General features: G+C 46.3%; 1 protein-coding gene across 1 annotated transcript in view; it reads left to right on the top strand.

The window, feature by feature from the left end:
• Nucleotides 1-24961, top strand: part of LOC146864194 (chondroitin sulfate proteoglycan 4-like) — a 432950-nt gene that overhangs the window by 402605 nt on the left and 5384 nt on the right. The gene's annotated exons all lie outside the window — the stretch shown is intronic.

The raw sequence follows: 24961 nt of genomic DNA, 5'->3' as shown, positions 1-24961 counted from the left end.
GACCGCACGGAGGGCCCCGTGGGGCCCGTACTTACTTTGGGGAGACATTTCCTGCCCTTCCGAGTCCCGGAGGGGACCCCAACATTGCGGGAACTTGGTGCACTCTGCACAGCTGCCCCGCAGGACAGTGGGCAGCTGCAACGTCTTTGGGGCATGTGTAGGCGGGTCGTCCTGACGTATGCCTGATAGTCGCAGGGGCATGCATAATGTTGAACGGCATAGTGTGCTTTTGCGCCTAATGAGATGCATATTGTTTTATGCCACGATGTCTCCCTAATGCTAATGCATTGCTAGGTGCAGTGCTATGTTTAAGTGCCATGTTTTTAAAGCGCTATTGAATTGCTATGTGCAGCGCTATGGTAAATGCAATGTTTTAAAGCGCTATGATTTGCTATGTGCAGCGCTATGTTGAAATGCTCTATTTGAAGCGCTATTGATGTGCTATGGGCAGCGCTTTGTTTAAAATGCCATTGTTTGAGGCGCTATGATTTGCTATGTGCAGCGCTATGTTGAAATGCTCTATTTGAAGCGCTATTGATGTGCTATGTGTAGCCCTAGGCTGTAATGTAATGTTTTCAAGCGCTATTGAATTGCTATGTGCAGCGCTATGTTAAATGCCATGTTTCCACGCGCTATTGAATTGCTATGTGCAGCGCTATGTTAAACTGCCATATTTAAAGCGCTATTGAATTGCTATGTGCAGCGTTATGTTAAATGCCATGTTTAAAGCGCTATGGTTCGGCTATATGCTGCGCTTTGATTCAAGGCCAGGTTTAGATGTTTGAATGAACTGCTAATCTATTCCTAATGACATGCTTTTGATCCTAAGGTTGATCTAGATAACACTGATTGGTTTTTATTCAAACTACTGTGTGGTGTCAATTATTGCGTGCGTTTCCTGTCTCAGTGGATGTGTGTGCTGTATGGTCACTTTACACGTAAGCCTTTGGATGCCTACCTGCTCGCGCCACACTACCCCCATAGGGCCTGGTGACACCCGGTCCTACACAACCCATGTGTGGTGTTTTCATATTTACCCCCCTGTGGGTGACAGGCACCTCCACAGGATCTTGCTATGCCACAGCTTGGCCTATCTGTGCCTCGATAACATGCGGCTAGTGACTGACCCTCAGCCACAGGTGCACAGTACTGGATATAGACTGTCCTTATGGCCTTGCACATGGCTCATCTCCTGACCTTTCAACTTGGGGATTTTGATTCTAACCTTTGTTATTGCATGTTAAGCAATACTAGTTCTGGATGTGGGTGGAGCCGATAGAGGAAGTGGGTGGAGCCAGAGGACAAGGGCATGGCTTCCTTAACAAATTTGAGCACCTGCACTAAATATTTTACAAATTAAGCACTAGAGAGGTGTGACCGCTGCCAACTGTACGTAGGCCAGGTGGTCTGATACCAATTTGGGGTCCCTCGCATACAGCTCGGCTTAGAATGCCTGGAATTCAGCCGCTATACCGGAGGCATCAGACACCGCAACCCCGGAGCGTGGCTGTATTGACTTAACCGCATTCGCATGTTGCTTACTGTGCAGGCGGTGCGCCAGCATCCGCACCCCTTTGTTGGTCACCACGTAAAATTTATGTTTGAGGTGTAGCATCGCAAATTCAGCCCTGTCTAGGTTAAAACTTTTAAGTTGCAGCCACTCCTTTTCTAGTCTACGCCAAAGTCGGGGAGTGGTTCTGATGCGTTTATGGATGGATTCCAACTCCAACACTGATTTCTCAAATTCCCTCATCTTATCCTTCCCTATTTTGTCATGGGCTGCCTTCTCAATGAGAGTTCCCCGGGCAACCAACTTCAAGGCTTCCCACACCGAGGAGAGGGGGACCGCGCCTGTGTTGTTAAGGGCCAGATAGTCAGCATCTTCTTTATTGCTAAAACCACCTCAGAGGAGAGGAGTGTAACAACGTCTCCCACAGCTGCCAGGGTGGTGTCTGGGTGGGGGGGCGAGAGGGCCCTCCAGGTGAGCATGATGGGCACGTGATCAGATAGGTAGCGGAGTTCAATGGATGAGGCCATTACCCAATCCCAAGCTTAAGGGGAGGCTAAAAAGTGGTCTAAGTGAGCGTAAGTCGTATGCTCTGCGGAGTAGAAAGTGTAATCGCGTACATCGTGGTTCTGTGAGTACCAGACGTCGCATAGTCCACAGTCATCTAACCAAGCTAATACCTCAGGGGAAAGAGCCCCAGTGTGCCCAGTTCTCTGTCCAGAAATGTCCTGTTCTGTGTCAATTATCATGTTAAAGTCTCCTCCCACCAAAATCTCCTGATCTGGAGAATGAAGGACTTTGGCTAGGGAATCATTTATGAAGTCCTCTTGCCAGTCTTTTGGGGCATATAGCGAGGCTACCGTGAAGTGAAATTTTCCAAGTTGCACACGGATGGCCATCAAGCGGCCCATGATCTCGATGACATGTACCCTGGACCGCCCCGGAAAAGCGTTTAGAGAGGAGAATAGCCAAACCCCCTTTCTTCCCTATCCCCGATGACCAAAATTGCTGGGGGAATCTCTTGATATACATTCTATGCGTGTCTCAGGGAAGCAAGTGTGTTTCCTAGAGCAGGCATATATCCCCCTGTGAGTGTTCTAATAGGGAGAGAACCGCTGACTTCTTAATGGGATTGTTGAGGCCTCGTACATTAAGCATAAGTACTTTGGTCTCCAACGTCTAGAATAATAAAAGGGAGGCTAAGCAGTAGTAGACATAGGGCTGGTTGGGAGGTGCATTGGAGCCAAACTGTTGGTAAAGGTTCGTAATGGTCCAGTTGTGTATCATCCTGATCTGATCTGGCTCTTTGGAAGGGAAGCCCCCAAACAAAAACCTTGAACAAATATATAGACAATAGTCCATCATGACGTGAAGGTCCAGACAAGTGGGGACTGCCAGTGCGTAGCGAGTCGTCGGGTAACAGTGAGGTTTGGTGCCCCCGCTCTCGAAGTATCCTCTCCTCATCATACTGTACAGTACCTCACAGAGGGATCATCAACAGGTTTGCAGCACCTCAGACCTTTATTTAGCCAATGGTGGTCAGGCGGTGACGTTCCAGTCGCAGTCCACGCCTTGACCTATGGCTGTCTCTGCCAGGAGCTTTATCATCAGCAGGGGATCGGTGGGAATCGTGATCCTTGAGATCTAAGTTGAGTATCTTACAAGCCTCCGTCAGGGAACGCAGCTTGTGTGTTTTACCATTCATTTGAAAGATAAGACGAAATGAATGGCCCCAGCAGTAGGCAGTACCCTGGGAGCGTATGTGCTAGTAACAGGGCAGAACTCTTTTTGTTTCTGGAAGGTAGAGGCCACAAGGTCCTCGAATATCTGTAACGAGTGACCCCGGAATTGTATCCTCTGGTCCGATCTGGTGGCTTTGAGGGTTGCTTCCTTCTTTGTGAAGTTGTGTACGCAGACCAGGATGTCTGCTGGTGGACGAGGGGTGCACGGGGGAACCGACTCGGTGGCATCGATCTATCTTGGTGTTGCATGGCACATGTACCCCCAGAATGCTGCTGAATGGGGCCTGAACATAGTCGTCGAGGTCCAAGTCCTCCACCCCCGTAGGGACCCCCTGGATACGGAAATTGTTTCTTCTAGACATGTTTTCTAGGTCTTCGGCATTGGCCTTTAAGTCAATGTGTTGATCCTTCAAACAGATTGTTTCCTGCAGGAGGGTTTCTATTTCTTCGTCCCTGGCCATGGAGCCCTCCTCAAGGGCCACCCCTCTCTTCCCTAACTCGTCTATGTCTCGGCATACTTCCCCGAGTTCTAGTATCAGATCATTTTTTACTGTCTGTAGGTCCTCTCGCAGATAAGCGAACAATGCTCCAGAAACTCACGGGTCACCGAGCCTTCGGTTCCATCTCCTCTCCCTGGGTGCTTTGAGTCTTTCTCTGCCAACGTCTCCTGCTGTGTTGCTCCCACACCCTTGAGAAGCATTTCACGTATTGAACGGTCTTTTATCGCTTTTGATGTGACCATTGCTCCCCAGCAACGGATCCCAGGAAACCAAGAGGTGCAGGGTGTAGGCTGCTCAGTCGGGGTCACTGCGTTCACAAACTCCGAAACCAAGCTGAGACCGGTCCGGCCCTTGGCGATGCTGTCTAGGCGACCCAGCGTCCAGGATGACCACAGAGAGTCTCTCCATTATTTGCGACTCGCCGCCAGAACCCGGGCCACGGCCCGACTGAGGCTAGTGAGCCCCTAGGGAGTATAGACTACAATGTCCCCCTGCATTCCACTAGCAGTGTCAGTACGTTTCTGGGTCGGGCACAGAGGTGGCCCCAATGACCCTAAATCCCAGGGCCGATCAGGGCAATCACAGCCACAACTGGAGCACGGTAGATGAGACCTTCGTCTATGTCTCGGCATACTTCCCCGAGTTCTAGCGTCAGATCCTTTTTTACTGTCTGCAGGTGCTCTCGCAGATAAGTGAACAATGCCTCCAGAAACTCACAGGTCACGAGCCTTCGGTTCCGTCTCCTCCCCCTGGGTGCTTTGAGTCTTCCGCTGCCAACGTCTCCTGTTGTGTTGCTCCCACACCCTTGAGCAGCATTTTCCCGGATTGAACAGTCTTTTTTCGCTTTTGATGTGACCATTGCTCCCCGGCAACGGAGCCCAGGAAACCAAGAGGTGCAGGGTGTAGGCTGCTCAGTCGGGGCCACTGCGTTCACAAACTCCGAAACCAAGCTTAGACCGGTCCGGCCCATGGCGGTGCTGTCTAGGTGACCCAGCGTCCAGGATGACCACAGAGAGTCTCTCCATCCTTTGTGACCCGCCGCCAGAACCCGGGCCACGGCCCGACTGAGGCTAGTGAGCCCCTAGGAAGTATAGACTGCAATGTCCCCCTGCATCCCATTGGCAGTGTCCGCACCTTTCTCGGTCTGGCACAGCGGTGGCCCCGAAGACCCTAAATCCCAGGGCTGATCTGGGCAATCACAGCCACAACTGGAGCACTGTAGATGAGGCCTTCGCGCTCGTCTCCCCCTGTGGCCCCTGCACGAAGGAGCGAGTTGAGAAGAGAATGGGGGTCAGAGCACAGGTGGTCAATGTGGGTCCCAGCGAGTGAGGCGGCCCAGTTCTTTTTTTGGTTGCGAGGTCTACTTTTGCCGCACTCGACATGTATCCAAATGCCAGAGGGAGCCTCCCAGGGTAGTTCTGGGTGAAGTAAGGTAGAGGTTGTTTGGTGGCCCAGGGCCAATCTGAAGTTCTGGCCTAGCTGGGTCCCACAGCTGCTCAAGGACACCAGCGCTGCCCCAGTCCCCGAGGAGCAGTGATCCAGGGCAAAAAAGTTGTCGGCCCAGACCTACCGTAGTCCACGCCGCAGGCCTTCTATCTCCCCTGGGCCCCGGCGATGTAGCTGAGTAGAGCGGTGAGGGGGGAGGCCGAAATGCGCATCTTGCCAAATGTTGCGCAGGTCCCCGGATGCAGCTCAATATGAAGGAGTGAGCAGGCAGGTCTACAGAACGCCAGACTGCTCAGCGCAGCACTCACTACAGACCGCTGCCGATGCTCCGGTCCTCTGCCCTCAAACCGACACGAGACCCACAACCAAGGCGCAGGCCTCAGTGGGAACGTTAGCTCTTTGAGCGACTCGCGTAGGGGTCCAAGCAACGTCAATGGAGGCCTCTGTGTCCTTGATGAGTCTGCCGCCGCCTTTAGCCCTCCGGACCCTTGTCTCCGGCTCGCTTTCGCCGAAACAGAGGTATGGTGCAGCCCACACTGGGTACAGGCCGCGACTAGCTTTGCGTCCTCACTGGTCTTCCAATCAAACTCCGACGAGACCCTGGGTGGCAGCCAACTGTCTTCGATATCGTGCAGCCCCCCGAGACTCCACTGGCTGGGGATTGCTATGGAGAGTGCTTTAAGCTGGGCAGGGACGGAGCGCCAGCAAGACATGTCCGCTCACGCCGTCATCTTGGCCACGCTCAACCACAGGGCCTTTAAAAGTGCAGGGAGGGGGCACGTCGCCCCCATCTCTTTTAATGAGTCTGATGGTCCTGGCAGACTCATTAAAGACCCTGGGGCCTCTTTAAAGCTCGGGGAAGGGTGCAATGCGGCCCCCTCCCCTTTTATAACATTTCAGCCTTAGGGGATGGGGTCTCCAGGGCCTAACTAAGCTTAGGGAGGGCTCCCTCTACCTTCATTAATTACTCAGCACAGGGGATGGGGTCCCCAGGGCATTTCTTGGGTTCATTAGAGGGGGGCGTGTGGCTGCCCTTCTATTTTTAAATCATTCTTGATCCTTAAGTATGGTGTCGCCAATGTTTAATTTGGCTCTGGTAGGGGACCTGGACCAAGATCTAGCTTTCTGTCAAATTTGGTGTAAGTTTATTCAGCTGTTGGGGCTGTAGCTGGGTCTAAAGTTCCTGTGGAAAATTTAATGGGGGAATGCGTTTTGGGACCCCCTTTGTTTCCTGGCTCCCACTTGACAGATCACCTCAAAACTTAACATGCGCAAACTTGTCAAAAAGTGGCACTTTTTTGGAAAGTTTTGTGTAAATTCATCAAACGGCACGACAGCTGTTAGCAACACAAATAAGGCATTTTATATGAAATCTTGATCCTAACTATAACTATCCAGCAGCAACTGCCGCTGGGTAAAGTATATATACATAGTTCTAGTTAGCATGGTGTTTCCATAGGTAGAGCTTTTTTTGGTTTGCTCATAACATTTGACACTTTGATACCTTTTGACGAATCTTAAAGTAACTTTCCCCCAAAGAGTCTCATCCAACTCAGCTCCTTCTTGAAAAGTTTTGGAGTGATCTGTCAAGCTTTAGACTAGAAAAAGTGGGGGCCACAAAACACGTTTTCCCCATTCATTCAAAACTGCTGAACAGAATTGCACCAAATTTGGCAGAAAGCTAGATCTTGGCCCAGAAAGCGTGATTGTGTGTAAATGCGTTCAGTAGTTTTTGAGCAAATAAGGCTCAAAGAAATTATATGTTTAATGCTGTGGAGGATCCGGTGGGGGGGCAAGAGATATTCAGTGGAGATCTGATTGGCTGCCACCACATCAACAACAATGTGGTAGCAGTCATCTTAGGACTAAAACGGATAAAAGGGGCAGGGTAGGGATACCCTGCCCCTAGGCTTGATGGGGAAGGAGGGGGCAGGGGTCCAGGAGGGAAACAGCTGCATATTCACATTGGATCCGTGAATCAGTGGCAAAATACAAGAAAAAGAAATGCACTGGTGCCCATGCTTTAAGAAATATTAACTGCTGGGGTGGGTCAGGCCCGGTGGGGGGGCGGCACAAAGCACTTTAAAGTGGAGGGGGTTGCAGCATCCCTCTGGGGGGCTCTGGGGACCACATTCCCAAGGGATGTGTATGAATTAAAGGGTAGGGGTGCACATCTTCCTCCCTGAAGGTCAATGAGGACCAGGGATCCACCCCCCAGGATGATTATAAATTAAAGAGGAGGGGGCACGAGGGCTCATTCATATATTTAATGGGAAAGGAAGTGCACACCTTGAAGACCTGGGGACCACATCCTCCTAGGGCAAAACATACAGTTCGAGGCATATGAGCTGCAGATTACACACTGTGCATAGATCGCCATCTGGTGTTGGGCCCGAATGTTGCAGTTGTTTTTCTCTTGGAAAGTCTTTGGAAGTCATGAGGTATGTGACTCCTCCTTTGGATCGTATTGCGCATGGGCTTCGGCTCCATCCTCAGATAGTTTTTTTCCGCCATCGGGCTCGGATGTGTTCTTCGCACTCCAGTTCGGAACCGTTCCAGTTTTCCTGTTTGGCGCGCAATCCTTCCCCCTTCGACGGTATTATCTCGATCGCGTTCTCCACACTCGACGCGACTCTCAACAGTCGTAGTCTTCGATTCCGGTCGTCGACGAAGGTTTTCGGGCTTCCCTAGGCTTCTGTCCTGGCTCATGGAAAGGACGCCATTTAAAAAGTGTCCTCGATGTGGGTCGAAGTTTCCCCACACCAATCTACATGAGGTGTGCAACCTCTGCCTCTCTCCAGAACACGAGGCAAGGGACTGTCCAGCTTGCGCCTCCTTCCGATCGAAGAAGACGATCCGGGACCGATGAGCAAGGAGAACTATGGCTCACTCGTAGACTTCGATCCCCGACGACATCTTCGAAGAAGGCGTCGATGTTCCGGAACAACAGCACACCGAAGAACACCTCGTCAGCGCCTCCGAAGCTGACGACTCCGATGTCGAGGACATCACTCCGGCACAGAGGGGCGTGAGTACGAACGTCGACCCCGACCCCAAAACCCCTCCACGCCATTAAAAAAGGCTTCGGTCACGCCTTCGGGCCTAGGTCTACACCGAGAGACTGCTTCCCATACCTCGCTTCCGGGCCCGGTTAAGAAGCCCATCAAGCCTTCAGGCAGCTCGGGCTCAAGCCAGCCTACCCTCGGTGCCGAAAACTTATCGACACCGGCACTGAAAAAGAAAACGCCCCTTTCCTCGTCCGCGCCGAGCTCGACACCGAAGCACTCGGCGCCGAAGACTAGCACCGGCTCCTCTGCACCAATAACATCTTCGGAGCCGAGCAAGAAACTGAAAAGCCTCAACTCCCAAACCTCAAAGCCGACACCCACCTCGGAACCGAGGAAGTCAAAAGACACTTCTAAACCCCACAGTTCCAAACCAAGAACCAGTGCCGAATCCACGCCTAAAAAACCCATGGCTCCGACACCATCGGCACCGAAGGATCTGCCCCTTACAGAGGAACTGTTTCGACCCGATCCTTACCAAAAAACCCTCGTAAAGGATCCAAAGACTGGGCATTTGACGCTTCGCACCAGAAAAAGATCACCGGACAAGCCTGCACCAGCTCCACCACCAAAAAGGAGAGACTTTGCCACCTCCCCTTTGAGGATTCCTTCATCTCCTCCTCCTCCTCCACCTCCTCCTTCTCCTCCTCCGTCTCCCCCACGCCATCATTCTCCCACACCATCTCCAGATGAGGAGGAGGATGATGATGATGACATTATCTACGACACAGGGGACGGGGCGGACAACCAACCAACAGGGGACCCTACTCCTACAGGCTCCCCAGACCCATGGGACGACTACAACATCCCAGACGTCCCTAACGTCCCGCAGGACGATCTTTACCCTTCCAGACCCTCCCCCCCCCCCACCCAGAGGACACAATGGGCTTTAACCAGCTACTCCATAGTGCTGCCCACTACCACGGAGTTAATCTCCACACAGACCCCGTCTAGGAGGATTTCCTCTTAGATACATTTGAACTGCACAGAGGTCCACCTCAGTCATGCCCATGCTTAAGGGGGTTATTAAGCACGCACCAGAGGTCTTTAAAGACCCGGTTAGGGCCAGGGTCATCAACCCTGGCATTGAGAAAAAATATAAGGCCGCCCCAACAGATCCAACCTACATTAGAGGCCCCGCACCACTAGACTACCTGGTAGTCTCCAATGCGAGGAAACGTGCCTATTCCCAGGCTTCAGGTGAGGCTCCACCGCCAGATAAGGCGTCTAAACTCCTGGACGCCTGTGGGAAGCGGACAGCGTCCCAAGCGGACAACTTATGGTGCATTGCTAACACCCAAGCGCTCCTAGCCAGATATGACAGGGCACATTATGATGAGCTGGAATCAATAATGCAACACCTCCCTGACAAATATAAACATAGGAAGACAACACATCCACGTCTTCCCATACCTAGAGGACTGGCTCATAAAAGCCAGCTCATACAACCAGTGTGTACAACACACTCACGCCACTATCCAACTACTTCACGACCTGGGCTTCACAGTAAACTATGCCAAGTCCCATCTGCATCCGTCCCACGTGCAACAATACCTCGGTGCCACCATAGACACCTCAAGAGCGTTAGCCTACCCCAGTCCCGCCCGGATAGCAAGCATACAAGCTCTTCGTGCCAAATTTCAACCACAACACTCTCTTCCAGCCCGAGTGTTTATGCAACTTATAGGGATGATGGCCTCTTGCATATTCATAGTACCTCATGCAAGACTCCAGATGCGTCCTCTCCAAGAGTGCTTAGCACGCCAATGGAACAAGGCTCAAGGTTAATTATCAGATCTGGTGTTGGTAGACGGTAGTGCCCATCGCTCTCTGCAGTGGTGGACCACCAAAAACCTTTCCAAAGGACGACCGTTCATAGAGCCGGTTACTCAAATAGTTCTAACTGCGGACGCATTGCTCTCCGGCTGGGGAGCTCACCTACTACATCACACCATGCAGGGCAGGTGGACACCTCAACAAAAGTTACTCCACATCAACCATCTGGAGTTACTGGCCATATTCCTAGCCCTAAAAGCCTTTCAAACACACGTCTCAGGCAAGGTTATCTTAGTCCGCACAGCTAACATGACAGCCATGTACTACATCCAAAAACAGGGCGGCACACACTCTCTGCAGCTCTCTCAGCTAGCACAGAGCATATGGAGGTGGGCCATACCGCAAAACATTTTTCTCCTAGCCCAACATGTCCCAGGAGTTCAAAACACCATTGCAGATCTGTTGAGCCGTCAAACACAACAGATCCACAAGTGGGAACTTCATCCACAAGTTCTTCAACCTTTCTTTCAAATGTGGGGGCAACCACAGATAGACCTCTTCGCCACTTACGAAAACGCCAAATGCCCAAGCTTTGCCACCACATATCCACACCCATTGTCCAAAGGCAATGCGATATGGATGAACTGGTCAAGCAGATTTGCGTACGCTTTTCCGCCTCTCCCACTCATTCCATTAGTGGTGCGCAAACTACAGCAACATTCCCTAACTCTCATCCTAGTTGCTCCAACTTGGGCCAGACAACCGTAGTACACCACATTGCTGGAACTCTCCGTAGTTCCGTACCAGAAGTTACACCTCTCTCCACACCTCTTAACCCAGAACCATGGAGAGATCAGACACCTGGACCCAGCTCAGCTCAACCTTGCGATCTGGCTCCTGAAATCCTAGAATTTGGTTACCTTAATCTTCCCCCTGACTGTATGAACGTCATTAGAGAAGCTAGACGACCTACCACTAGAGCTTGCTACGCAGCCAAGTGGAAACGTTTCGTGATCTATTGTCACAGCAATAACGTCAATCCCTTAGATGTGTTTATCCAACACACCATAGGCTACTTACTACACCTACAAAGATGCAACCAAGCCTACACGTCTATTAGACTACACCTTGCTGCCATAGCAGCGTATCTACAAAATAGACAGCATCTATCACTCTTCAGAGTACCTGCCATTAAAGCCTTCATGGAAGGCCTTAAGAGAATAATTCCCCCCTGTGTGGAACCTAAACATCGTTCACACCAGACTAATGGGGCCTCCATTTGAACCTCTACATAAATGTGAGCTTCAATTTTTCACGTGGAAAACTGCTTTCCTTGTAGCCATTACTTCGCTCAGAAGGGTCAGTGAGATACAAGCACTCACCATCCAAGAACCCTTTCTGCAAATGCATCATAATAAGGTTGTTCTCCGCACTAATCCAAAATTCCTTCCTGAAGTCATTTCTCCCTTTCATCTCAATCAATCTGTGGAACTGCCCGTATTCTTCTCGCAGCCACAAACCATTGCAGAAAGAGCTCTACACACCCTAGATGTCAAAAGAGCTTTACTCTACTACATCGAGAGAACTCAACTTTTTCCTAAGACCAAACAACTATTCGTGTCTTTCTCACCACCACACAAAGTCAACCCCATCTCCAAATCTGCGATAGTTAGGTGGATTGTTAGATGCATACAGATTTGCTACCACAAAGCAAAACGAACGCTATCTGTTCCCCCCCTAAAGCCCACTCTACACGTAAGATAGGGGCTTCCATGGTATTTTTAGGGAACATCCCCTTAGATGATATCTGCAAAGCAGCTACATGGTCTACACCGCATACTTTCACTAAACACTATTGTGTAGACGTGCAAACTAAGCAACAAGCTAGTGTGGGCCAGGCTGTCCTCAAAACATTGTTTCAAACAACTGCAACAGATACTGGTGGTTGCCGCTAGGAGCGAGTACTGCTATATAATCTATGCACAGTGTGTAATCTGCAGCTCATATGCCTCAAACGGAATATGCTACGTACCAGTAAGCATCTGTTCTTGGCATGTAGAGCTGCAGATCTACACACGCCCACCCGCCTCCCCGGCTACCTTTATCTGATCCAGTTTTATCTTATTTAGATACACCACACATGGGCATCTTTCCTGTTTCTTACAAAGCTCCATCATTTTCCCGCTGGCGAAAAACAATCTGAGGATGGAGCCGAAGCCCATGCGCAATACGATCCAAAGGAGGAGTCACATACCTCGTGACTTCCAAAGACTTTCCAAGAGAAAAACAACTGCAACATCCGGGCCCAACACCAGATGGCATTCTATGCACAGTGTGTAGATCTGCAGCTCTACATGCCAAGAACAGATGCATACTGGTAAGTAGCATATTCCTTTAACAGGGAAGAGGATGCACGCCCCCTCCCCTGGTGGGAGCTGCAAAGATTCTCCGACCGGATGAGAGCAGCCATTTTTTTTTAACCTGCTTGCATCCTAAGATGCAGGGAAACTCGGATCGCTTCTGCCCTGGGGGAGCAGTGAAAAGAACGTGCTCTCGCCAGGCAGGAGCAAGGTCAGCTCCAGATGCACCCAGGATGGGTGCATGCTGGAGAACCAGTGGGGCTCCAGGGGGCCCTCGGGCTTCCCCCCGTGGGACCTACGTTTTGTTGTGGGTGCCCCAGGTGGGCACCGGTATTAGGCACTATGGATGAGGGCCCGGGCAGTAAAGCCTCGGGATGGGGGCTGCACACCTCCTCCTCCTCCTCCTCATAAAATAGAAAGCTGCCCTGGGAATGTGTTTGTCCGGGCGTGTATATGCAGGGGGAGGGGGCTGCCAGTCCCCACCCCACAATAAATGACCCCGGGGTATGCTGTCCCCGGGCCTGTAAAGGCTTGTAGAGGGGGGGGGGGGAGCATACAACCCCCTCTCCCAAACATTTTAGGAAATAAAGAATTGCCGGCTTCTGCCGGCACGCTGGATGGGTGCTGGCAAGGGAGCCAATGAGGCCACGGGGGACCTGGGGCTCCCCTGCGGACCCCATTAACAAAAAAATAATCTGTGTCTCATAGGTGGTTACCAAAACTCAAAATAAGAAAAAATATTTAAAAACGAATAATAAATGAGCAGTACGGTCATTTATTATTTACTGCTCCTGGAAGGGCACTCCATAATGCTCTGCAAGGGCTCTTCAAACTTTTTTTTTTAGGTTGGTGGTGTCCCTACAAGTGGCAGAGGCACCACAAAATATTTATTTATGTTGCTGGGGGCTGCAGCAGCCCTCCGCATCAGCAGGAACTGAGCACGGGGTCTGGCCTGAGGCCAACCTCACGCCATGAATGGCTGAAGACTGCGAGTGGCGTAGAGTGGTTGGACAGCAGTTGAGCACAGGGTTTGGCCTGCAGCTAACCCACACCGTGAATGGCTGTGTGCGGCATTGGATTGGCTGCCAGCAGGAGATTGGAGGCAGGGCCTGGTGTCAATTGGCCTTGCGCAGCTTGTTGTTGACGTTATGAATGATAATAAAATATTACTTTGTTAAAAAAAGAAAACTAGAAATTCAGTAAAAATAACAAAGGTTAAAGTGACGTCATTGTTGGGTATTATAATATCTTACTTAGCCTTAAAATAAAAACTTAAACGTTTCCTGGGGCACCTGACCGCAATCTCTAGAAAAAAAAGAGGAGGGCGCGGCCTTCCTGGAGAATGTTCGGAGGGAATGGGGCACCCCCACGCTGGAACAAGCTAAAGAGGACCAGACACAGGTGCTGTCCCAGGCCACCTCCTGGTTGGTAGAAAGGTGTTCCACTCCATTGTTGAGGGTTACCGATACCCCTTGGGATGCTGGATCGAGCATCTCACACCATAGCGCTGAGTCCTTGGTGCTGCCTGAGGTGACCTCACAAACCGCGGATGGTTTGATATAGAACCTTGGTTTCATGGTTATATACGAGGGTCAGTTGACTCATGCGCTCACATGCCACCTGCGGTGCCATCCTATAAGCACCCTGCCCATTCCCTGACCAAAGATATGTCTATAGCATATGGGAGATCGCCTTGTGTCTACACTGTTTGTTATGGGCATAGGCACATTATAGCCGGCCTTCAGACGTGGGTTCCCTCAATGACTCAGAACATTTTTCTTCAGGGACCATATACTCTTGATTGTCCACCGGTGCTATGAACCCCCCACCCAGTCTCTAAGTCTCTATCGAGACGACATCACCACCTGAGGTTGTGAGATAAAGTTTTCCTCAAGATGGGGCAGTTAGTTCACAATTTGGTTAGATTCCCCATTGGGACCCGCCCTGGGATGGGAGTTGAGTGGGGTTTCAATAGTTTTACTTACGCAGATCACAACTGAATTAGACTACGTATGGTGCAAATGCTTGGTCCGCGCACACCAGTGCCACCTTTGATGGCACCCCTTCCTCAACCACACTTGATGGCACCACTCAGTCCCATCTACTACTTTTCTCTTCAAATCTCCATGTAATTTGCCATCAAGCAGTACATTAGGAGGTGGGGTGCGCAAATAGCAATGTTACAGGAAACTCACAAAGTGAAAGGCGAAGAGACTTGCTTACAAAAGCACTGACAGCGGCAGTGTTACTGCACCGTTTCCTCTGGCTTTCCCAGGCGCACACTCATGTGGATTCACCCGGGGGGTACTGTTCGCCACAAAGCGATAGAGATAGACCCAGGGGGACAATATGTTCTGATTCAGGGCCTTCTGGATGGAACACCTATTCTTTTAGTTAGCGTATATATGCCCAACACAGCGCAATCAGCATTTCTTGCACATCTCACAGTCACACTGACACAATGGGCACACATACCCTGGAACCTCGGGGTGAGTTTAATACAGTCCTGGACCCACAGTTAGACAGGTCACAATCCCCCACTACCGTCCTCTCCAACATTCTCGGCGGACACCTCATTTTGTGCAGTAGCTGCCACATTGGCCGTTGCATGATAGCTAGAGAAATTTAGAACCCGGGAGCAGGGAATACTCTCATGACTCGGCCCCACATGATCTTCACGTGCACTTGGACCGTGTTCTCTGCCACAGTACATTGCAGGTACAGGAAACAAGCCAAGTATTCAGGGAAAACCTTTTCAGAAAACAATCCCCTGACGGTTCACCTTGAATAGGATACGCCTCAAATGGAATTAAAATCATCAAACCGAAGTATCATATACACCTAAAACTTTGATCATTGATTTTTAAAACACATTGAGAGCACATCATGTCAAGTGAGCCCATTTTCGCAACTTCTTAGAAAGGCAAGCTCTTCTTAACTTACTTAGGCTGCACCCATAGTAAGTAAGACACCAGTGACCAAAATAACCACTGGAGATATTCGAGGTACTACTCTACTGGATGGTGCGGAAGGGTCACAACAGTTAATAATGAAGTTGAAAATGTCACTGAGCACATTCACCCAAACCACAATTTTCAGAGGCTGAGTGGCAAAACATCATTCAAAATTTAAAGGAGGCCATGAACTTCCATTTCTCAAAGTAGAGCCATATACTTATAGAATTAATACCCATATTATAGAACACATTTAATCTGTTCTCTAGTTTGAATCACCCGGTATTTTGCAAAAGAACAGAAACAATATCAAACTCTACACTGAGGTCATTTTCTGAAAAAAACATCTCCCACCACCTGATTCACTCATAATAAATAAGATTTTATTTTATATAATAATTTAAATAACAAGAAAATACTTATATTTTGCTACAATCCGAAACCTGCCCAAAACCCTTGTATCAATCGTACACCATACATAGACAGTACCAATATAAACATTACACCCATACACAAGTTACTACAAAACAAAGCACCACTTACAATTGACTATTAACCAGACTCCAGGAAAAGAATATAACTGTTCACCAATTAAAAGACTTTGAGCATGCTGCAAGTATTCCCAAATACACGCATGTACGGATGTTTTTTCCACTACAATTGCAACCCGGCACAATCTCAAAAAGCATAGATTATTCAGCCAAGTAACTCCCATTCCAAAATAAAAACTTTTCACTGTTCTTTGTTCCTACCCTCCAATCCTCCTGCCGTCACTAGCCATTTACAAATAAACTCAATCAACACACTATAACAATATATAGTGTTACACCTGACAGCCTTGGTGAGGTCTTCCCCTAAGCTTTTTGCCTTTACCCCTCCTGATTTCTAATCCCAGTTTTCTTGGCTTTAGGATTCTGTGCACTTTGCCACTCCTAACCAGTGCTAAAGTGCTTGTGCTCGCCTCTTAAAACATGGTACAATTGGCTTACACCTGGTTGGTACTTTTAATTTCCTTGTAAACCCCTCATATACTGTACTACGTGTTCCCAGGGCCTGTAAATTAAATGCTTCTGTAGGCAGCAGCACTAATTGTGCCACCCACTAAAATTAGCCTTTTGAAACAAGTCTCAAGCCTGCCATTGCAGCCTGTAGTGCAATTCGGCCTGGCAAAATAAACCTTTTGCCAGGCATAAACCTTCATTTATATATACATATAAGCCAGCCCCAAAGCAGTCCCTAAAAAGCCCATAGACTAGGGTGTATTGTATTTAAAAAGTAGGACAAGTGTTTTTAAGTTTTACATGTACCGGAAGTGAAAAACTACTAAATTTGTTTTTCACTGCTGTAAGGCCTACCTCTCCCATAGTTTAACATTGGATTTCCCTTTTACATTTAATACGTTTTAACCTTTGATTGGGAGCAGGTAGAAATATCATGTTTGGACTCAAATGAACACTATTTTAAACTCCTATTTAATAGTAAAGTCAGATTTTAGATTACAGTTTTGAAAATACCACTAAGTTAGCATTTTCCTGCCCTAAACTTTGAGGCCTTCCAGAAGTTCCCAGCTGCCTGGGCCTTATAATTGCTCTTCCATCAGGAATGCATTTTGAGACCAGACCGTGAACAACGGGACCTGGGTGTAGCTGAAAGAGTGCCATCATGCGACAATGGGAGGGACAGAGCTGTTCTCTGCCCCACTTACACACTCACAAAGGAACTTGATACCAGCCCGTTGTCACCATAGACCTGTTGGAGCCTGGGCAGGAGACAAAATGGGAAGGAAAGAACTTTCCAGAGCCAGATGTGGGGGACGACTAGAAGTTTCCCCCATTTCAAAGGTTGGCACAGATATAAATATTGGACCTCCTGAGCCATATATCAGTACACTCCTGAACCTGTGAACATTACAGAAAAAGTACTTCTTGATCCCCAGTGGTCTGCCCTGTTGCTTCCTTCTTCAGAGGACTGCCTTGCTGCTGGAGGTCTGCCCTGCTCTCTGAGAAGGAAGACTGACCCATCTCCCTTCATTCCAAAGCTAAGGGATTCCAAGGGTCAGTTGGCTGATCTCCTGTTCTGAGCGACAGGGATGCAACAATCTCCAGAGGCTGCCTCGCTGACCTGCTGCAACGGGGCCTGCTTGGACCTGCTAATAGATCTGTATAGAACAGCAGCTGGACCTGCCTGAGCTCTGCTAGCCTCTACTGTAGTGATGTCCTGATGCCCAAGAGGTGCCTCCCCCGGTCCTGGACCCTTGGCTGGCATTAGTTGAGCTCCTCGTATGAAATCATGAAGTTTTGAAATCTGCGTGCTGGACTTTGAGAAGGTAACTTTTTCAGTGGGACTAACCTGGTCCTTGTATCCAGCCCGCACTCGTTCGTGGTTGTCCTAAACTTGTGACTTAGTCCCAGTCTATTTTGATGATATACCCACAGTTAGGGCTTTTGGCTTCAAGGTGCTATTTTTACTTAAACATTAACAATTGCTTATCGGTTGTTCTAATGATTGGATTTTGATCATTTTGGTCTCATTTTATTTATTAAATTTAACTCTATTTGTTTTCTAAATGGGTGTGGCATATCCCTTGTGTTATTTTGTCACTTTATTATTGTTTGTGTGATGCATAAATAATTAACTCTGTGCCTCTAAATTAAGCCTAACTGCTTTGGTGACAAACTACCAGAGAGTGACCCGCAGGTTAATTTAGTGATTTTTGTGGTTCGCTCTGGTTGTTACCGGAGTGGGGATTCCACTCTTCTCAATCAATAACCCAATTTCTTACAGAGAAGAAAAACAAACCCCACTTGTCTGGCCTTCTGCACCAATCTAGACGCAGACTCCAATCATAATTCCATATTGAGTGGTGGGATTTATATCACAGCACTCTATATAAGAAATCTATTCTAACACCAGACCAATAAACAGTGAAATAATTTACAATTGGGTGGGTGAATTGCACTATTCTAACTCCAGTTCACTAACCTAGGGGAGAGTGCATAAAACCAGGGAGCTCATATTTACTATTTTAACTCCAGATCCATTAAAATTGGGGAAAGTGCAAAAATGTGATGTATTTATTCTAGTCCCACTCCAGTCCAGTTAACTCCACTCCCACTAACATTAAGGCAAGTTCATAAAATAAAAGGGGAAGTAGTCACATTTACTATGCTAATTCCAGACCCACTAACATTGGGTAAAGTGCATAAAATTAGAAAGGTGATTGTTTATTCTAACTCTGTCCTAAAAATATTTTTGAAGCATGAATTTCCGGGCGAAAAAAAATCACTAATGTAACTCCAACTCTACAAACATTAGGAAAGTGAAATGATTGTTCCTTAAAAAAATTCTAAAAACTAGAATATTTTGATAATGTTTACATTCTAGTTTTATATATAAATTAAACAGTTAAGTAACTTTTTGAAATATAAAATGTAAACACTTATTTTTAGGTCATAGTAAATATTTGTAATAATTTTATTTTTGAAAACATATTTAAAATAATATATACATTTAATTTCTTATGTTTAATGGTTTTCATTATGATATATTTTTATTATTATATAGTATTATCATAGAATAAAAAAAATTCAGTGTTTTTAATTTAGCCTTTATACTATAATCAACATTCAAAACTCTTGTTTCCATTACTATAGTTTTGAAAATATATTTATAAACAACAATTCAATTTTCAAGAAATTAAATGAAAAAATATACACATTTATGGATAATTTACAATTTACCCAAATAAATGTAAAAAATCATACATGTAATTATGTATATAAAATAATTGTACTTAAAACACTTCACTCCCAGAATTCCAGTAAAGCAGAGAATCCAATACAAATATTTCAAAATGTAAAAAAAAAGTAATCATAATTTATATTATAAAGAAATATAACTTTGGTTAAAAACTGAGCAAAAAATATTAAATGCCCTGAAATTATTTTTTTAACCTCAATATTATTGTAAAAAGATAAAAATTATATGCAGCCTCCTAATATTGTCTTTTTTGTTATTTTGGTACTCCTGATAGCTTGACCTTTATAATAATGTCAAACGATGTTCCAGAGTAGATGTTCAGGAGCCACACCTTTATTTTTTATGAATTGTATGTCCTGCCTCTAGACCATTTCTTCCTTACTGTGTCCTGATTGGATGACTTGTGTCCTTCCACTACTTGCATTCAAGGTATTATTTTTTTCTCATTATTTTAGCACTCATGGGTGGGCATGTGTTTTCTTGCTCTCCTTATGTGCTGCTTCACGCCTCAAGCACCCTCATCTCAGTGCTTCGTCGCTCCTCCTCCCACAGTTATCCCATTACTTCCCTCACCCCTCCCTATCCGGCCTAACCTTATAACCCCTAGGTTCCTCCCATGCTCCTATACCTCCTGCACCTCTTCCACAACCACCTCCACCCTTATTGCTCGTCCCTTTCAGCAGCATTGACTCACCCCCCCAACTGCTAGTACATTGCTGTCATACCCCTCCCTATTAGTTCTGTTTTAAAAAAATATATATTTGTGGATGGCCAGGCACCTGCAATTTGCTGCTAGGACAGTTGTGTTTTCTCACATATATTTGTATTTGCCATTCAAAGATTGGAACAGTTTATATAAAAAAATAAATTAATACCTTATCATGACGTGCGCCCTCAAATATGATGATGCATGTCAACACACAGCAACCGTCTGAGCATTACACTGCATATGTGTGCATGTATGATAATGAATGCTCACATGTATGTCAGTGCTCTTTGTTTAAACTTAACAGACCATCAAATCAATAAAGTACAATATCACCTTAAAATTCTGGCTTGGGTATTTCTGAGTGCGCTCAAGGAAATCTACAACAGTAGTTGGACTGGACCCCTGGAGTGATCTCATGGGTAACCTTTAAGCAGACACTGGAGGGACAGAGTCCCATGCATGGCGCTGGAGGGCACGCTAACCTGTTCTATGTCCTTTTCCTTACAACTTCTGTGTTTATCATTTTTGCCCATCGAGTCCAACGATCATGCAAGTTCATAGAATGACCTCCCTCTTCAACGGACCGAGATCCCAGAGCAGTGCTCTGAGGTACATAGCCATCCAATTGGCACCCTTCTCTTAGAAATTGTCTACTGTCTCTCTGATCGGGCTTTGTAGGACTGAAGGGGGTGGAAGCCTGATCTCTGATTGAAGGAAGAGGTATTTTTACCTCTTTACTTCAGCGGGATATGCCTAGTGGCCACTCTATTGAAAAAAGGTTTTAACTATTTACCTTAAATAGCCTTTCCGTTCCATGCATATGTATTATGTTAGAATACTGTGCGTGTGAGTGTGTAACGAAAATATGGGGCAGATTACTAAAAAAAGAATAATGCCCACCACAGCGCAGCCACGAACGTTGCTGTGCTGCATTGCACGGGTAAGGGGCAGTGCAAAGCCATATTTGCTCAGCATGGTCTTCTGCGGCTCTCTTACCCTGCACTGGTGCACAAACATGCACCACGCACACCCCTTTCCCCCATAGTGCAAAGGTGGGTCCGTAATGTCTAGCATAGGTTTTGTACTTGAAGGAAGCCCTTCTAGTACACAATCCTATGCTTAGTCCTTTTTTTAAACACTTCCCACATTTGATGTGTGCAGCATACTTACAATATTTGAAATGTTGGGAAACATTTTAACATTTCTCCCACATACTGCTGTTTTCAAGAAGGCATTATCATTTTTTGTCGAAAGCCAGCTCCGACAATCTTTGTAGATCTGGTGTTGTGTCAAAATCCATGGATGGTAGTGTGGGACTACTGAAGTATTACATTTGACTAACCCTTTGACTTAAAGTAGAGCAAATACAATTTATTTCTTTATTTATTCTTTTTCCAAGTTTTTCCTTTCAAATTATTGTGAGGTTTTTTAGGGGGTTAATTCTTTGTGATAGGCTTAACAATTTATTTTCTTCTCATTCTAAAGCTTGTGCTATGTATATAAAAAAAATTAAAAAAAAATGGCCGAATGTATATCTATGACTGCTGTTGTTGAATTACAATCACACGTGATCAAGGCTCTTCGCCGAAACGCGTTGTGTGAAATAAACACTCGACTACCCACTCTTCTTGGTATCCGTCTTCTATCTACTGAGAGCGTACGCTATACTTGCTTTGGCTCGAATTTGGATATATATATATATAGGTGGGCTCCATAAGTTACCACTTAAAGTAGTGGAAAGCATTTTGCTCTGGAAAATAACACTTTGTGCCACCTCACATCACTTTGTGGTGGCACTAAGTTGATAAATCTCCCTTTATATGGCAGATTTAGTTTAGGAAAAAAAGGGCAATGCAGCACAGTAACCAAAGTTGCTGTACTGCATTGTGCTGGGCATAGAGAGAAACGCAGAGCCATAGCTACCAAGATAAGCTCACTTCGTCTGTGCTGGTGCACAATAGCCTGCCAAGTGCTATGCACACACCATTACATTGTAGTGCAATGATGTGTGTGTGATGTGTAGCATAGGGTTTCCAGTGGAAGGGTAACATTCCAGTTCCAGATCTAGGCCTAGACCAACTTTTAACTTTTCAAACATTGGATGTGTGCTGTTTTTTGTACAGCATACATACAATTTGTGAAAGGTTAGGGTTAATTAAGAGCTCTCCTACTTAGCACGTGACTCAAGAAGGTGTTATTTTTAGCTGCAAAGGCCGGTCTACTAACTTTAGTAGGCAAGGCATTGCAGAAAAAATAATGGGAGATTACATAAGATCCATGGGGCACCCCTTGACACAAAATAGTGCAAAGCAACGCAAAGCACTATTCTCATTTCATTATAGGCTTTTTTTCAGCGCAAAAAACATTTACATTGAAAAGTAAACCCTTTATAAACGCGACACTTTCTGTTATTTTGTATGACTTAGTGGCAGAACAAAGTGTTGATAAAACTGCCCCTGAGTCTTTTGTGCGCAAGTATAAGTACTGTTCACATTGCTTAGAGTGTTTGTTATATGAGAACTGATCATGAACAGTCTTAACATTGGCAAGAGACTTCGGTGTTTAAGAAATTATAGTGCTTAGCGTTTAGTCAATGAAACGTTTTCCGTCAGATCTCCAGCTAGAATGAAGCAAAAGTTCTTGTTTCATGTTTAGTACTTTGCCAGTAAAGTTCTTTGCACGAAGTAACCAACTGACTGAAATTGCAGCCTTTTTGAGTGGTATTGCTGTTTGTTTTTCTTCGGTAATAGTGTCTAGCCCTCGTCAGATCCCTGATTAAGCCTGGGAGTGCCCTTCCTTTCTAGCCTAAGAGTGAGGTTCAAAAAGGCAGATCTTTGAAATCAATTTTAGGTTCCAATGGTACGATGGGCCCAGAGCATCAGTGCAATACAACTGGAATAATCACATTTGGAGACTAGTAAATCATATTTGTCCTGGGACACCCTCCCTCTTGAATTAGGTCTCACAAGCACAATTGCCAGGAGTTGGAAATTGTTCTAGTATGCTTTCGCAATTTTTATTTTTACCCGCTTCGTGGCAAATATGTGTTTACATTTAAAATAAAATAAGACTCTCACTAGCCTACCTTTGGGTGAAAGATCTGTACTATGTACCTTCTTTTCCTTGCCAAAATGACTAGGAAGGATAAATATTTGGGCTCTTGAATCCTCAGATCTCTCCCCAGGTTTACTCTTTATTTTTTTTATTTTTTTATTTTATTTTTATATTACTCTGGTACTGGGAAGAGTTGAGTCGTCCGGCATTCTCCAAAATTCAAACCAGACCTTGCTCAACGGCCAGGCACTATTGTGATACTCAATCGCCGAATAACTCTGCAGCCTTTCCCAAGTGCCCTGAAGAAGCATTTTGAAAAAACTCTTACTATTCCAAGGCCAAAGATGGGGGTACGCACCCCCCCTCGACCAACAGCTTTGCAAAGGGGCAGTGAGATATAGAAGACCACTATAGCTACCTTGTGACATGGTTCAGGTAGCCAGCAGCAATTTTTACTCTCTCCACTGCCTCTAACTCAAGGTAAGAGTCTGAGGTAAACATGGCAGTGAGATGGGTGACTCCACCGAGCCTTAAATACTAACTCTAATGCCAACACCCGGAAGTGGTCAAGCTAACCAGAAAGTGAGGATGTAAAGTCAAACTGTGCTTTGTGGTCCAGCATTTGCACAAGCTAAATTTCCACTGCCTTGTCTTACAAACTTTCCAGGCGTTCTAAACCCTCTAAGTGACTTGATGTCTGTGATATTTCTAAATCCTGACACATCTGTGTTGTTTCTTGATATCATTGAGCCGAGGAAGGTCTGTAGCTCTATGTGTTTTTTTCATCAAATGGGTGATTAGAGCATTTAGGAGGGAAACGAATAATTGGAGCAGGCTGTAGGAACTTTAAATTCAGAGTTTATTCTGAAACCTTTCTTTGTGTTGTATACATACAAACATATACGTTGTGTGGTCCGGAACAGTCATTGTATAGTGGTGTTTTACCTTTGGCCCAGTCCATGCTAAATAATGTGCAAGTTCCGAGTGCTCGGGTCGTGCTTTTTGGGAGCTTCTATGGGGATGAGAAGTATAAATAGGCTCACCTTGCGTAGGCCCACAGTGTCGAGCACTCCAGACCCCAACTCTGATCCTCCTTACCTTGCATGACAATGAGCATTGTGTGGTAAGTTCAGCTTGCCTGACACTATCCTACCACTCTATTTCTTCTGTTTGTCACCATAAATCCAGAAATCTCTTTACTCTTTTCTGCCACAGCGTCCACTCTTTAGTCTGACTATTCAGTAGATTTGGCAAGGTTCAGCACCTCAACACAAGTATTACTTTGAGTCTGCAGTGACGTCTACATTCTCTTCACACATAAGCCAAAGTCAGTGCTAACAGCAATAGATCTGTAACTAGTGACATCTTCTTTAACAGTTTTACTATGGTAACATTTATATTTTTGGCAAAGCAAGGTTTGAAATAACTATGGCTTCTTCAAAAGCATTACAGGCTTCCCCTGCCCATTCTAAGAAAGCTCACGTGCTTCTGAAAATGCTCTATCCTTCTGGTATGATGCAGTGCAGAAAGATCATGTCTCTACCCATGTGATTCACCCTATGGAGTAAGCTAATCCTTCCACTGGTACTTGGGCCATCCATCATCTTTTTCTCAGGAGCAGATTTATGGCTGTTTAGCCTGGCGCCTCCAGATTCTTTTCGGGGGTATGTGCCATATGAATAGGGTATTATAACAGATATGACTCGATCCACTGTTAATGTCCTTTCTGATACACCATGACCTCCAGTGGGTTCATCACTGTAGTTATGTGGTGCAGGTTTCAATGGCCTAAACAAGCTATGCACACAACACATCCAAAATAAACGTTCATATTTAAAACCAACACTAAAACGTCAGACAAAAACAAAGGGTAAATAAGTGTGAAACGATAACTAATAAGTTATGGAGATGTGGGTGTAAACGTCCTGTTTGCCACACTTACAATGGTTCTGATTATGAGTCAATTACCGCATGGAGGTTCGCTCTCCTGATTCAGTGGGTAGAGACTTCCATAACTGTTTTGCAGGGGAAAACTAACTCTGATTTTACTGGCCCATAATTCTGGCGGGAAAAATTGTATGAAGTTGAG

The sequence above is a fragment of the Triturus cristatus genome, chromosome 2_1, assembly GCF_964204655.1.
Source record: "Triturus cristatus chromosome 2_1, aTriCri1.1, whole genome shotgun sequence".
Taxonomy (NCBI): Eukaryota; Metazoa; Chordata; class Amphibia; order Caudata; family Salamandridae; genus Triturus; species Triturus cristatus.
This window is presented reverse-complemented; position numbering and strand designations above follow the sequence as displayed.